Source organism: Phoenix dactylifera, chromosome 14 (assembly GCF_051530095.1).
Source record: "Phoenix dactylifera cultivar Ajwa chromosome 14, Ajwa_hap1_PhDact_Kaust_v1.1, whole genome shotgun sequence".
NCBI classification, from domain to species: domain Eukaryota; kingdom Viridiplantae; phylum Streptophyta; class Magnoliopsida; order Arecales; family Arecaceae; genus Phoenix; species Phoenix dactylifera.
Window position 1 is genome coordinate 11,824,488 of NC_143203.1, and position 15,113 is coordinate 11,839,600.

At 45.4% G+C, this 15,113-nt stretch overlaps 1 pseudogene across 4 annotated transcripts; it reads right to left on the reverse strand.

Moving 5' to 3' along the window:
* Window positions 1-846: 846 nt before the first annotated feature.
* On the reverse strand, window positions 847-14,592 carry LOC103697881 (F-box/kelch-repeat protein At5g60570 pseudogene; annotated as a pseudogene). 4 transcript variants are annotated; one of them, XR_015972897.2, is made up of 4 exons: window positions 14,151-14,582; window positions 13,974-14,031; window positions 4,684-4,781; window positions 2,634-4,324 (listed from the first exon to the last, which is right to left on the reverse strand). The product of XR_015972897.2 is annotated as an F-box/kelch-repeat protein At5g60570 pseudogene, transcript variant X3 (transcript). The 4 variants fall into 4 exon arrangements; XR_015972898.2 differs by lacking the exons at window positions 2,634-4,324; window positions 4,684-4,781 and adding an exon at window positions 847-1,859 and having other exon boundaries at window positions 14,151-14,592; XR_015972895.2 differs by lacking the exon at window positions 4,684-4,781.
* Between the last annotated feature and the right edge of the window lie 521 nt (window positions 14,593-15,113).

Sequence of the window (15,113 nt, forward strand, 5' to 3'; positions counted from 1 at the left end):
AATCTTTAAAAGCGCTGGTACTGTCAGAATGTAGACTTGGAGACTGAACAAGGTGGGGTCCTAATTTTTGTCAAGTTTTTACACTGTTTGCAAGACCAAGTCTTGGAGGATAGCCCATCAGTTGCATAGCTAGCCCCTACTCCACCAAGAGTACTTTACCAGGGTTTAAAGTCAATTTAGGGTGTTAGCACTAGGTTTAGTGCTAAGAAAAGAGCCAAATGTTATCAGTTATTGATCTATCTCATCGAGATTCATATAAACATTAATATGTGGGCGATAATAAGGCTTGCTTGGCTTACGTTAAGGTTAATCTTGCCATCTAATTATATAGAGTGAAAATACAGCTCCTCAACTAGGCACTAACTTCTTTAAAGATAGTGAAGGGTGCCAACTTACCTTGCTACTAAAGCTTCTTGATGATTATACTAGGAGCCTGGATTTAAACCCCTCAATTACCAGGATTTAAGGGGCCAGGAGTCCCCCATCCCATCTAACTGCATATAGTCTTTTCTACCACAATCAAAGACCATTTTGATAAGTAGCATGTGTTCAACTACTATCTTAATGAAGTAAAACAGCAGAGATAGCCACTAGATGATCTTTGTGTAACCAGCAGAGGCATCAAAACTAAAATACCTTTCAGGAATTTGGGAAGTAAGAGAGGGTCTTCCCTTCATTTACACAACATGTGCAATAATAAATTTTAGCCTTGCCCCATTTGTAAAAAAACTTAAATATGAGGGGCCGCATTTTAATTATGGGATCGCATCGTCCAAGAAAATACACTCACCTAGATCTGAAAGAAAGAGCAAGATGGGAGAAGCAAGCAACTTCCTTTCTCATGAATTGTACATGAAATACTTTAGAATTGTGCAACTTCCTTGCTGATCACAACATGTAGTGCTCCAAAAATGTTCCAATTACAATAATTCTGCCTACCAAATAGCGTATTCCCATCTCATAATGTGGGATTGGAATGATCCATGCAACCTAACGTGAGCGCACTGAAACTTTCACCAACTTTGAGTGCTTAATTACACCAATTCAGCTCAAATGTCCTTCAGACCTCACTCTCATCTCCACAATTTATATTACTTCATGTCCGGCATGTCCTTTCCATCAGAAGATGGGCAAACCTATGAATTATATCATTTCTGGCTGTACTCGAATTTGGTATATTTTGAAAAGTAAACTCCCCGAGACCACCTATTTGTTATCGATGCTCCATTCCTCTAACTACAAAAGAATACTTCATTCAAGCAATTAGATTTCACAATAGAGGTTGCAGTCTCTCTCGTCTAAAATAAAGCTATGTATTTATCATCCCCATGCGTGCTGTCCCCCTGCTAAATAAAATATCAGCAAAAGCAACTCTATGCTTCTGATTGAATTTCTTCAAGACACAGAAAACATGTGAATTTGTGAGTTAGAAATAGGATTTCAAATCCTCTATGCAGGATAATTTCACTAAGCATGGATACTCCAATCGAGGTGAAAGCCTAACATGTAGCACAAGAATCTGTCACCTTTCTTATCTTTTTAAACTCTTGGACTCAAAACTCCAGGAGGGGCATCCTCAGCCAGCAGTTTCTGATCTTGCACCTAATCTCAAATCCATCTTGTACTAAAACCTGTGTGTAAATATCAAGCAGTATAATGAAGAAATGGATTCTAATTTTTTATAACATAAAATCCAGTCCCAATAGCCTTTACCAGATAATGCAGAGAATTGCACCTTCCTGAAAGTCACCAAATAATCCTTGCAGAGCAAATCATTTTGTGATGACCATTCCTTAAATCAGACCAGAAGATGCAGCATAAACAGATAATGGTGGTGACTAATTTTGGAAATCTCTGAACTGTTAACAAAAAATAATTTGAGAAGAATAGTCTAATGACTTCAGATATGCCAAAGATAAACATTCAAAACTGTCAAAATACTCAGGAATAATGATGAAATGAGCTGTCCTAGCGGATTCCTCTATTTGGCCGCAGCACCCATATCCATTCATCAATAAGGGAGCTAAACATAAAGAAAAACAACAATCATATAATCTTTTAGAGCTGTGTCCTATCAGCTTCCAGATAGTCTTCTTGTCGCTAAATTTGTCTCATTATGTAACATGGGATTAACTTATCCATTTATTCCTTTTCTTTATTCTTCTCTTTCCTTGTTTTATGAAATTGCATGTCATGGACCAATATAATCAAAAGTTCAAAACTAATTGTTTCATATGTCAAAATGTAATACTATCTTCAAAAGTGATAAAAATATGACACCCTGTTAAAGTTTTCCAGCCATTGATTTTCTTCCTTTACCTGTCTCCCTTCAAGGACAAGACTCTCAGATAGCAGTTACAAGAAGTATTGCCGATAAGCAGAAAAATTTATTCTTGAACATGAAGCAAACCAACTCCATATGCAGAAAGTAATCTTAGAGTTTAAATTCAGCATAACCAAGGACTATGCAGAAAAAGAGAATTTTTGTAAGTAAATTAAGCCTAACAAAGTTACAAGAATAAGAATTATAATTGTGCATGCCAATGCTAGGCTTCCTTGCTATATTCTAATATCACAAAATTTCATGCTACTGAAACCAAATTTAAAGGAAAAGTAAATAAGAAGCCTCCAAATTAAATCAACGATCTAGTCTGTCTCATAGAGACCTCGATTAAAAGAGCATAACTGAGATGTCGTTGATAAATACAAGTTAATGTAAAAACTTGAAACAGAAACTACCCAGTAAACATAAGTTGCTTCAACAATTAAATGAGGCAATTGCCCTCCTATCTACTCTGATTTATGCCCAGCATGCCCGTGCATGCCTCAACAACCCATTATTGCACAATTGTAAACAAAAGCACCGGCTCGTTCCCTGACGGAAAGAATGTCCCACTCTGCTTCACCATTATTATCATCCTCAGGACACCAAGAATGCATCACTATGACTTCACCTTGAGGCCCTCTACGACCCCCAATCACCAATAACTTGTCACCACAGGCCTTGAATGCAAGGCCCCAACCATTAGAAGAGTCGGCTCTAACAGGCAATGGCCTTACAACATTCCACGTGTTATTTTCCTTTTCATACTTCTTAACTTCATTTGTGGATTGATCAGCAGCATAAAGCTGATTATTTACAACTGCAACCAGAGGGGGAGACTGAGTGGCCCTATTACCACCTGGGTACATATTTCTAATTCTTCTCCACGTCCTTGTTTGGAGGTTATACTCCTCGCCGCATGTTAAAGAATCTATATGGTTTGACATGCCTCCTATAACATAAAACTTCCCATCCATAAAGAATCCAGAACATAATCTCCTCGGCAAATACATATCAGGTAAAGTTTCCCAACTCCTCAACTCTGAATTGTACAACTCGGCAAATTTTAAAACATGGCCATTCCTGTCACTTCCACCAGCAACAATAGCAATTTCTCCAGAGCTGCTAGATCCAAACAAACAACGAGGTATGTTCATCAGTGGGCATCTAGACCAATCACGTCTGACTAAGCTATACATCCAAATAGCGAAACCAGTCAATTCTCGACCAAAAACAAGAAGATGCGTCCCTACAGCAAGAGATTCCTTGTCAGCATACGAAAAGCAGTCATCACATGGCATCCTTGGTAACCTCATCCATCTCTGCCTTAAAGGGTCAAATGCTTCCCAAGGCATCAAACTACATGCCAAATATACCCAGTGCTCAACAATACCAAGAAATCTTCTTAATTTGTAAAGATAACCACTATTAATCAACAAATTAAGCCTTTTATTCACACAAGCAAGTGATGGGTAGTCAGATCTACATGTCCAGGTCAGGCAATCTAATGCAATATCATCATGAAGTCCTGGAAGGAGACGGTCATTCGATCTCTGATCACCATAATCACTACCAGTCTGTGTCCTTGCAGCATGTCTTTTCTTCTTCAGTCCTGGACGGTCCAGATTAGGCATATACGACTCTTTCTCATATATATTTCTTTCAACCTCTTGCAACAAATTCCAATTTCTAGCCAACAGCATGTAAGCCAAAATGTACTTCTGGGAAGAACCATGGTCTTGATCAAAGAATCTTAAAAGTTGTGAAAGCACACATCTTGGAGCAACAACTATGGTTGATGACTTGCAATCTTGCATTTCCATTTCTTTCTTTGGATTCTCAAAATGAACAGCTTAAAAACGTCACAGATTTTGCAATTGCCCACACACTGGAGAACAAGTTATAAACTGCAGGCACTAAAAACGATACTTAATAGATACATTGGACAAGAATTCCCTTTGATGCATATAGGATTAGGGATTTTGCAACCTCTCAATATACCTAAAAGGAAATAAAAACATACCAACTGTCAAACCTACATAAATGAAATTAGTCACAGATCTTCTGCATTGAGCTATTAAAAAGTGCCATTAAAAAGTTACGTCTACCAAATAGACATATATAATCTCAGTCAGAGATAGAATCGGATAAGCTCATAGGAATCATATTATGTAACCCAAATGAAGAAATAAATTCTAAAAAGTACCTCTTTTTTTACTGAGATAAAGAGGAGTGAGAAATTCCTAATATTATTCCTTTCTTTCACGAGCTAATTGCTTTTGTCCGCCCATTGTTATTCACAACTTACTCATTATATGTTCGTAAATAAATAAATAATTTGTGCCACTTATTCTTCTTACCTCTGCATATAATGGAAATGGTCATGGGTGCAACTTCAACCCCCTAAGCAATCCACCGCGAGCTTTTATCCCCTTCCATTATCAGCCATGCAGTAGTTCTGGAGCCCAGTAAAATAGAAAGATAGGGAAGCTAAATTATTTCATTCTAAACTCCTCATTTTCCCTCTAAGAAACCCATGCTATTTGGAGAGTACAAAGAAAAATATGGATACCACTTTCCTATTTTATATACACTTTTCTTGTAATATAATATATATTTTCACTTTACAAAAGAGAATAAAGAAATATATATATATATATATATATATATATATATATATATATTAAACAAGAGTATGGTTAGCATATCTACCCTAAACAATGAGATTGATAGAATTGTAGTTATTCACCAAATGCTCCTTATAATGAACCCAGCGGTGGCAAACACGCATTGCACATGTCTAGATCTTGTTATTGTAGATCTCTCACTGATTGCACTAGCAAATGCTTAGGGGTGGTAATGTTGATAGGTCAGATTCAGGTCAAAAGTCCTCAACATATATCCAACCCATTTATAATGAAGCTGGAAAGAGTAAAACCCATATGGGAGCCATTTATTTTAGATTTACTTAATACCAAACCCACCAACCAAACTATGGATTTCACTGGACAATAAGAGGGGCGATAGGGTATGGTATCATAATAAAGTGAGAGAGAGAGAGAGGAGAACGAATTAAAGTGGAGAAGACTAATAAATCCTGAACATGCAATCTACTCAATTTTTCTCTAAGAATATTTGTTCTTTTAACTGTTAACTGCATGGGCTTCCTAATTACCCTCACCAAGCCTTGACTAGCTCATTGTCCATCGCACTATTACAACCATCCAAGGGGCCTCGAGCCCTTGGGACTAGGTTATAAGGGTTTGTCCAACCTGAGGTTTTAAATGTTGGTACTGACAATATATCCAAAACTAACAAAATCAAAATAATGAAAAACAACTGGCACTGACCGATTTGGTCGGTATGGTACCATTAGTTCAGACTGGTACAAACTAATACAGCTAGTATGTACCGGCATGGATGATTTTGACATCCTAACACCCGTACCAGTGCTGGTTTCACATTAAAATGATACAATACAGATGGCACTGTCCCATTCCAATGATTTTTGAATTCATGGTCTAACCTATGGTGACTTCTCAAGTATGTGGGCCAAAACTAAAGCCAACCCATTAAAAATCAAGGTCTTCAAGAACCCAAAAATCCAACCCAATTATTAAAAATCCTAACCTAGATACATTTAATTCAAGCATTTTTGAGTGGGAAGGCATGTCCGAATTTAAAAACTTTCAACCCAACAAAGTCCCTTGGGAATTCATTAATGAGTAACTATATGAGGCTCTTATTTTGTGTGCATGAAAAGTCCGCTTCACCACAAGGCAAAAGGGGAATCATGCAACTTTCAAGACAATGCATTATAGCGGGGGGGGGGGGGGGGGGGGGGGGGGGGGGTTGAATGATAAGTTGACAAGTCAGCAAAAGGTGGACCCAATGAACTTTTTTTTTTTTGATACAACGGCGACTCACACCCGACGGGCATGAAGGCAGCCAACAGAGTCAGAGAGAAGATCATACAATGCAATGGGGACCGACATATGGTCCACCCAAAAGAAGCCACCTACGTGGTGTGCCGCATAGGAGGCTACCCAATCAGCCACGCTGTTTGCCTCTCTGTAGACGTGTGTTGTCCTTAGGATAGCATCCTCCGCTAAAAGCCTGCAAATATCGTGGAGAAGCGGACTGAGCTGGCTCCCCGTCCCCGACCCCAGATCCAATCGATGACCGTGACTGAGTCACCCTTAAGGAGAATGCGGTCCGCTCCCACCATGTGCCTCGCACAGATGAGCCCCTCCCATGCAGCCCGAAGCTCAACACATATCATAGATGTGTCAAAAATCCTCCGACCCCCAGCCGCTGTAAGTCTGGTCATGTGGTCTCGGATGACGAATCCGGCGCCTCCAGTGCTCCCGGCCTCACCGACACTCTCGTCAAAGTTCACCTTGAGAAGACCAAGGGGTGGAAGCTCTCATGAGACCAGTATGGTCCTAGGCGCTGCACGAGCAAAAAGGGGGCCCCAGATTTCTCCGGCGATCCCAAGAGACAATGACGTGGTAGAGCGGATGACCTCCGCCGCATGGAGAAGAGCCCTCTCTACCACCTGATTCGAGAGTGCTCTGTTGTCCTCAAAAACTCGGATGTTCCTATCCAACCAGCAATTATATGCTAAATAGGCTGCCCTGATGCCTGGTGCTCCCCGATCAGGGCTCCGCAAGGAGGTGGCCAAGAAATGCAGAAAGTCTTCAGTCGACGCCCATCTCTGCCGAGGGCCATATGGGCTCGAGATGCACCCCCAGATCTGCGCGGCTCTTGGGCACCCGATGAGGACATGAAAGATAGACTCCTTCGTCCTGGGGCACTCCACGCAGTCCGAAGAGATGCTCATCCCACGCCGAGCTAGTACATCTCTGGTAGGCAAACAACCCCACACCACCTTTCAGATAAATAAAGCAACCCGCGGGTGGATACGAAGCCGCCAGATCCAACCTCTAACAATCTATCGAAACGCAGGTCTACTGACCACCTGAAGTAAGTTCGGGCCCTCACCTCTGACCTTCATGTCGCACTCCATACCCTCCTGTCCGCCATCTCCTCATCTGGGATTGGTAGAGAACACGCTCAGCTAGTCTGTCTCCAAAGCGCCGCCGTATGAGGTCCTCATCCCAAGACTGCCCCCCGAAGCAAATAGATCAAAGACTCTGCCTCCCTCCAACTGCCCCGCATTAATGACGGACGGCTAGCTGCACCGGATAGCCATCTGTCCTCCAAAACTCGGATGGTGCGCTCGTCTCCAATCTTCCATCTGATCTTCGGGGCACGGGCACAAATCTCCCTCCAGATGAAGGAGCTGCGTCGGCCTATACGAAAGACTGTTGGATCGGCCGAATCTCTGTACTTGGCCCTCATCAAAAAATTCCATAGACACTCCGGCTCCAAAATGAATCTGGCTAATAGCCGGGTCTCAAGGATCTCTCATCGCTCAATCAAGGAGTGAACCCCCAGCCCCCCACTACTGGTCGGCTCACAGATGGAGTCCCACGCCAAAAGATGCACACCACCACTGCCTCAATGTCGCCCCAAGAGGAAGCTCCTGAACTGTCGCTCTATACACCGTAATGCTGCAATGGAAACTAAGGAGTGGGATAACAAATAAATAGAAATCGAGCTCAGAATTGACCTCAGCAAAAGGACTCTACCCATCATCGATAGAGTACCCACCTGCCAACTCTCTAGCCTGCTCCTAATGCCCTGCTCCATGTGAAGGCAATCCGCCCTGCGTAGCCGCCTGCCTGAGATCGGAATCCCCCAGTATCTCAAGATCCCCTCCTGCTCTCCAATCCCCAAGATGCCAGTAACGGTCGTCCTCACAACCGGAAGGGTCTTCGAGCTGAAGCAAATGGCTGACTTTGATAGGTTTGTCTGTTGTCCAAATATTGCACAATACTCCCCCAGCATCCACCAGAGCCCCAGCGCCGACCGTCTTGTTGCCCAAGCTAGCAACAAGCAATCATCTGCGAATAGTAGATGCGAGATCTGAAATGAACCTGGCGCCGGCCTATAGGCCTCCACCTCCTGACTCGCCGAGGCGTGCCGCAGTGCTCTGGACAAGTAATCAGCACAAATAATGAACAGAAGTGGTGATAAGGGACATCCCTGCCTCAGTCCTACCGAAGACTCGAAGAAAGGCGATGGTGAGCCATTCACCAGAATGGCAAATGACAGTGACTGACAAACCCTTGAATCCACTTGATTCATAGCGAGCGAAAACCAAAGCATTCCAAGAAATAAGTCATGAATCCCCACCTCATCCTATCGTAGGCTCTCTCCATGTCAAGCTTGACACCCATCAAGCTTCTGCCCTTCGGTGTCCTCCATAGATCACACATGAACTCCTGAGCAGCCAGCACATTGTCGGAGATAAACCAACCTCCCACAAAAGCCCCTTGCTCTGGGCAGATTAGTTTGGGAAGGATCCCCCTCATTCGTTGGACTAGGATCTTTGCCACAACTTTGTACAAGGTGGTACATAAGCTGATCAGTCGAACATGGTTGGGCTCCGTCGGATCCTGTCTCTTCGGAATCAAGGTGATGAAGATATGCTTTCACTCATCGTGGAAGACTGAAAGAAACTCTGAACAGCTACCATCACCTCCTGCCCAAGATTTGCCAATACCTCCTGAAGAAGACCCAAAAAAAGCCATCCGGGCTCAGGGCCTTATCCTCACACAAGGACTATAGGGCCGCCCTGACCTCAGACTCTGACACTGGCGCAACCAGCTCCTCATTCTCGGCCCTTGAGCGAGTCGCTACAGGTGGGGGCTCCGGAGCTGCCCCGACACCCCCCCGGGTCAATACACTTCGATCTAAAAAACTGCTCGAATATCTGAGAAATGGCATCAGGGTCCTCAGTCATCTGCCCGCTACTATCTCTAATCCTGCCAACTCTGTTCCTTCGTCTCCGGATGATGGTGGACTGGTGGAAAAACCTCGTGTTCCTATCCCCCTCTACTATCCACTGAACCCGTGACTGCTGTCTCCAAAAAGCCTCCTACTGCCTAAGAAGTGAGTGATGTCTGAAAAGTAGGCCCCTAAGCTCCCCCTGCTCTGTGTCCGATAGGCCGAGCCCACACACCTCCTGGTCCTGGAGCCCAACTATGGCTGCTTTGATCTCCTCCACCTTTCTGAAGATGTTGCCCACCTCCTCCCTGTTCTATCTGAATAGTCGGAGCCTAGTCAACTCCAGCTTCCTTGTCACCCTGTACATTACATCACCTCGCACCGGTGTCCGCCACGCCTCACACCACCTTCCATGAACGAGGGTAGGAAAGCCAAACCTTCTCGAAGCGGAAAGGACTGCAAACTGAAAAAAGGTGTGAAGTACTCACTAAGACCGGGCAGTGATCTGAGGCAATCCGGGATAGGTGGTGTACCCAGAATTTCAGAAACCTCTGAGTCTAGTTGGCCGTGGTAAAGGCCCTGTTGATCCTCTCCCATACACATGCACGCCCCAGCCTATTGTTGCACCAAGTGAACCTCGGACCTGTAAAACCAAGGTCGGCCAGTCCATTGCCCTGGATGAAGTTCTAAAATTTTCTGACTTCGATCTTGTTAGTGAAGGGCTTCCCCCCTCACTTCTCTTTCAGGCCATCCATACAATTAAAGTCACCCACCACCATCGCCGGTTACACCAGTTGGAGAAGACTGGTTGCCTCTTTCCACAACACTCTTTTCTCTCTATAGTCTATGCTCGCATACACTGCCATGAGGACCCACGGGGGCTTGCTTCCCTCTGATACGACCATGATGACCTCCTACTTACACATGTGGAATGTATCTATGTTGCATTTACCTAGCCGCCAGAGCACAAGGATTCCTCCTAATAGTCTCTATGACTCCACAGCATAGCTTCCCTAGGAATTAGGAATTGCACGCCTCGCTTGCTGCAAGCTAGCTCCTGACAAACGAGTCTCAACTAGAACACATATATCTGGATTATGCATATAAACTAGTCTTAGGAAAGCCGGCTTAAAAGAGGGCTTACTGACTCACGGCAATTCCACAGTAGTACCTTCATTACTCAAGATGGGAAGCACTTGGCCGGTCCACAACCTTCGACTCAATTTCCTCTTGGGGTCCCTCTCGCGCCACTGCCTTCTCCACCCTAGGCCTCAGCAGCAGCTCCTTTAGCTGCTGAGCCATTTGTTGGTGAGAGGGCCCATTAAGGCCCATGCTGTTGGAGGCCTCGCTCCCTCCTGTCTCCGGAACTACCTCTCCACCCGTGAGTGAGCTAGGGGTTGTCATGTTGTCGGCAACGGACACTTCGAATTCCTCCGACGCCCGGCACCACCCCACAATCTCGCCGGCCACTCTACTCCCCTACACCACTTTAGCAGAGACTAACTCTGGCGCTAGCTTCGTTGAAGAAACTGCCCGCGCGAGCCGTGTGGGGGGGCCATCGTGGCCACTACGGCAGCGTTGCCGGCCGATCGTGCCTCCTCTTTCTGAAGTTTGGCCGATTCTCGCCCGACCGTCGTGCGCCGCCGGCGAGAGGCTCGGGAACCTCCGTCGATCCCCGATCTGGCATGTTGTGCCCTCACCTGGCACGAGGTTGACTGCCTTGAGTCCGCTCGGCCCAGGGTCCACAGGCCTGGCTGGAGCGGGCTTTTTCGACAGGCTCTTGGCCCGCTTCAATGGGCCAGGCCCATTTGGTCCCACTGCCGCAAGCGGGCCTTTCTCGCAAACCTGGGCCCGGCTCGGGCTCTGGGACTCCACAGGCCGGCCCACTAGACACCCAACACCCAGCCCGTGATGAAGGGAGACCGAGTCCTGGCATGACCCGTTCACTACCGCCCCAATCCAAGTCGAGTCATCAGGGAGCATACCTAGTTTTTCTGCCGCCGAAGCCATGTTCCCATCCATGTCTGCCTTCTCCGACGAGCTACGCCTAGTCACCTTCTTGAGCTTCTACCAATCCTCAGTGTTCGGAGACAACTCGGCCACAACCGCGCCCGTCCATGGCGAACTCGGCCCTGGTTTTGGTGTAGCCACTCGCTGAGTCGACTTAGATGACGACTCGGTCTTCTTCTTCCTTGTATCACTCTTGCCTTAGGCCGGCCGCAGCTGGCAAACATGTCTCGCAGCCATCCACGGTCTGAAGTCCAGCCGCCCGACCCCCGTTGCATCTCCTGCCTTGGGGTTCCCTGTATGGGCTGCTGGGGCCTCAGTCATCACAGAGGGGCCTCCGCCCCGGATCTCGCGAGCTCGCACGCAGTCTCCCAATGCCCGATCCTGGCACGAGGAGTAGAGGTTTGTCGGCAGGTCTTCGTAGACAAAGCCCTGCCATCATCTCACAGTTGCCCCATGAAGGAAAGTGCCCGGCCGCAAGGGCTTGGAGGCATCAAGCTCCACCATCACCCTTGCGTAGCCCATTGGCCGGAGTCAATCTGAGACACCATCCAACTGCAGCAGCCATCCCGTGACCGCCGCAATGTCCAGGAGAGATTCTCTGTCCCAAAACTCAAGCGGCAGACCCGGTAACCTCATCCATAGGATTGTCCGGTTCACTATGCTTAGGCCGGGGACAAAATCCAGTCTCCAATCCTCCACGGCTAGCAGTTGTCCGGCCACCATCCATGGCCCCTCGGCCAATGCCGTCGTCCGGTCATCCCCATTTTGAACCAAAGTGTTGTGAGGTCCTCGGTCATAGGGAAGAACTCGATGTCGTAGTCGAGCTTCCCCCGCACCCAGAATTTTCGAGCCACCCATTTTGTCGGAATGCTACGCCCCAAGCTTCGGACAATCACCACAGTCGATGCCCAAGCGGTCCGGGCCTTCTCCACCCTCTCGACCGGCAATTGGAGCACTTCGGGAAAGCTGCGCTGCAATGCGCCTAACTCCTCCACCAAGATTTGCTGGGGGGCCCATCTCGGCAGCCTCTGGGCTCCTTGCGCCGCCGACCATGACTGCGCCGGTCCTGTCATCACCGGAAAAGACCCCATCGTGCCCTTGGTAGCCCCCCTGGGCGACAAGCCACATTGGCCTCTGATCCCACCTTCCCATTGTCACTGGGTTCCTCCATCCCGCTACCCTGCTCCGCTCGTTCCACCCCACCCAATGAACTTTTTAAGCACACTAACAGGTGCTTAAAAGCATTTTTCTTCATTAATAGTTTATTCTCGCAGCATCCTATATTTCTTAATATGTGTCGTTCACACCATGTTTCCTAACATCAGCTTACTTTAAGTCTGTTTTGATGCTTCACTAAACTAGATGCCAACCCCATGTATGGGGCAGCATACAAATAAATGCAATTCAGAGTTGATCTAGTATTCCATATGTGCAACTTATGGAAGATGTGGAAAAAAATATAAAATTAACGAGTTCCTAATGGATGTCATCATTCAATCAAAATCTAATAATATAAAATTCGTTTAAGTTAATAAATATAGTCACTCTTGGTTATTGTATCACCATTGTTTCCCTCTCAAACACAACAAAAAAAGATTCTCAAGAATGGTGTCCTTTGGAGGAAGTGCCTTGATAGGCAAGATGTAGACAACCACATGCATTCCAGCCATATGCGTATGATGCACAAAATAGATCCAACAAGTAACACATGATCAAAAGATTTGATTCCTATGAAAGATGACATGTACATCTTTTTGCATGTAATTTGCTCTTTCTAACTGAAAAGGAGTCTCAGTAGGGTTGTTACTTTAACAAGGAATACAATGTACCACATGCATGGCATGTCGTTTGGAGACATATGGCACCTGGAGTGGAGTCTCATACACCGCTTGTGAGTTTGGTTTTAATAGTGGAATAGATGGTTTACCTAAAGAAGTGAAAGTCTCCTAACCTCACGCATGCACAAGTGTCCAACCACTGGGCTATTTTCTTTATAAATATCAGAGATTTAGCGGGACAAATATAGAAAGATAGTTGGTAACCAAGCAATAAATTAAATAGTTTGAGACCTCCAATGAAAATAACAATGCATCATAATGTAATAATGGGATAATTTTGTGGGACAAATAGCTTCCTGTCTCTGCATGCACTTGTACAAATATGAATCAGCTATTTTGATTGTTCTTTTACCTTTTTGTAACCTAAGACACTCTTTTGGAACTTTTGGCACAAATTCTACATTCTTTTAGGATGTTATACCCACACCCTCACCAAATTATTCTGAAATGCCCCGTTCTTCTTATGCTTTGCAAATCAGAGGTGTTTTCATGCAAAAAATAATAACAATAACAATTAAATTAAAAACTATGGATCTGGAATTACCAATCAGAACTTGTGACATCAAATGTGAAAACTTCTGTGCAATCAAAATAAATCTCCATCAGTCTATGTATTATAAGTCCAGAAGTTATTTCATAATCATAGTATGAAAATAATAAAAGATTGAACCAACATACACATTTACAGGATGACAGAACTGCATCAAAATCGGTACTTTTATAAAACATCATATCAATACATTCTAACCTACAAGTTTTTCTACAAACAACTACTTTGGGAACGAATTGATATTCAACGCACATAAACCGCAGCAATCGAAAAGAACTTAAGTCATCATCAGATAAACACTCAGATAACCGCTAGATCATCAGATCTGAGCAAGAACCCCGGATATCAGAAATTACATTGTACCAGAATCTCCAAAATTTCGTACAAAAACACTTACCTTGCTCTATATAAGACCCCACAACCACACTCAAGCTCTCGACTCAGCTAAATCCGATCTGAAATCCAAGCATAAAAGCAATAACAAAGAGACCTTTTTTGGTCTCCTGACTTGAAACTCGTTGCACAAAAAACAAAAAAAAAACAACAATAAGCAAATCGGGTAATGAGATCGCACCGTCTTCCGATCGAAGAACACGCCCTACGAGCAACGGTGAAAACACTACCCGATCGCAGGTTGATCTCGCCGGAGGTGCGGTTCCGGCCGCCGGGACCGACTCCAGCGCTGGCCCAGGATCACGATCAGGCCCCGTAGATCAGCGGGCAGCGCAGCCCGATCGCCGGAATCCCATCATTCCCCGCCGGAGCACCTCGACGGAGACGCCGATCCGGCCGTCGGCAGCCGCCTCAGGTGGTCGCGGCCACCATCGGCGAGTGTGCGATAGCCGCGACCGACGAGAGAAGGGCGAAAGATGACAAAGACAAAATCTTACAAATAGTAGAAATAGAAAAATCGGAAGCAGCCACCGGTTTCGCCTTCCGTTTGCTTCCTCCACTGCTCTCGCTCTCGCTCTCGCTTTTTCTCTCGCGCTCTCTCTCTCTCTCTCTGGGCTTTTTCGTCGCGTTTTAAGGAGGTCCCTTTCTGCCCATTTGATTCTATCCGGTCCTTTACCCCGGGATAAAACCGTAAATCAGAAAAAGTTACCCTTCTTAAATAAATTCCCTCTTAATAAAAACGGAGCCCTCCCCCTTCTGCACATGAATGCATAAAAATTTCATGCGCCCCAACTTCTCCACTGATGGACGGATGGGATGTTTCGACTGGACGATCTGACGGTAATTTTGTTTTCAAGCATAAAAACATTATACGGGAATTTTTATCAGAGGGAGAAGCGGGTGCAATTATTGGAAAATTTCGTTGTGTTTATCAACGGACCTTTTTTTACTAATTTTTCGCAAGCCTGAGTTCTGGATAGGAACTCGACTTCACGGCGCTTTTCCCAAACGGTAAAAGGGAGTTACGGATTGCTCCGCGACCGGCAACTAAGAGGCCATAAACGGGCCTCTACTTGGCATTAAATTACGAGATAGCCACCCCTGTTCCCCCTTGCCTCTGGGAAATCCCCTGACGGATTCGACC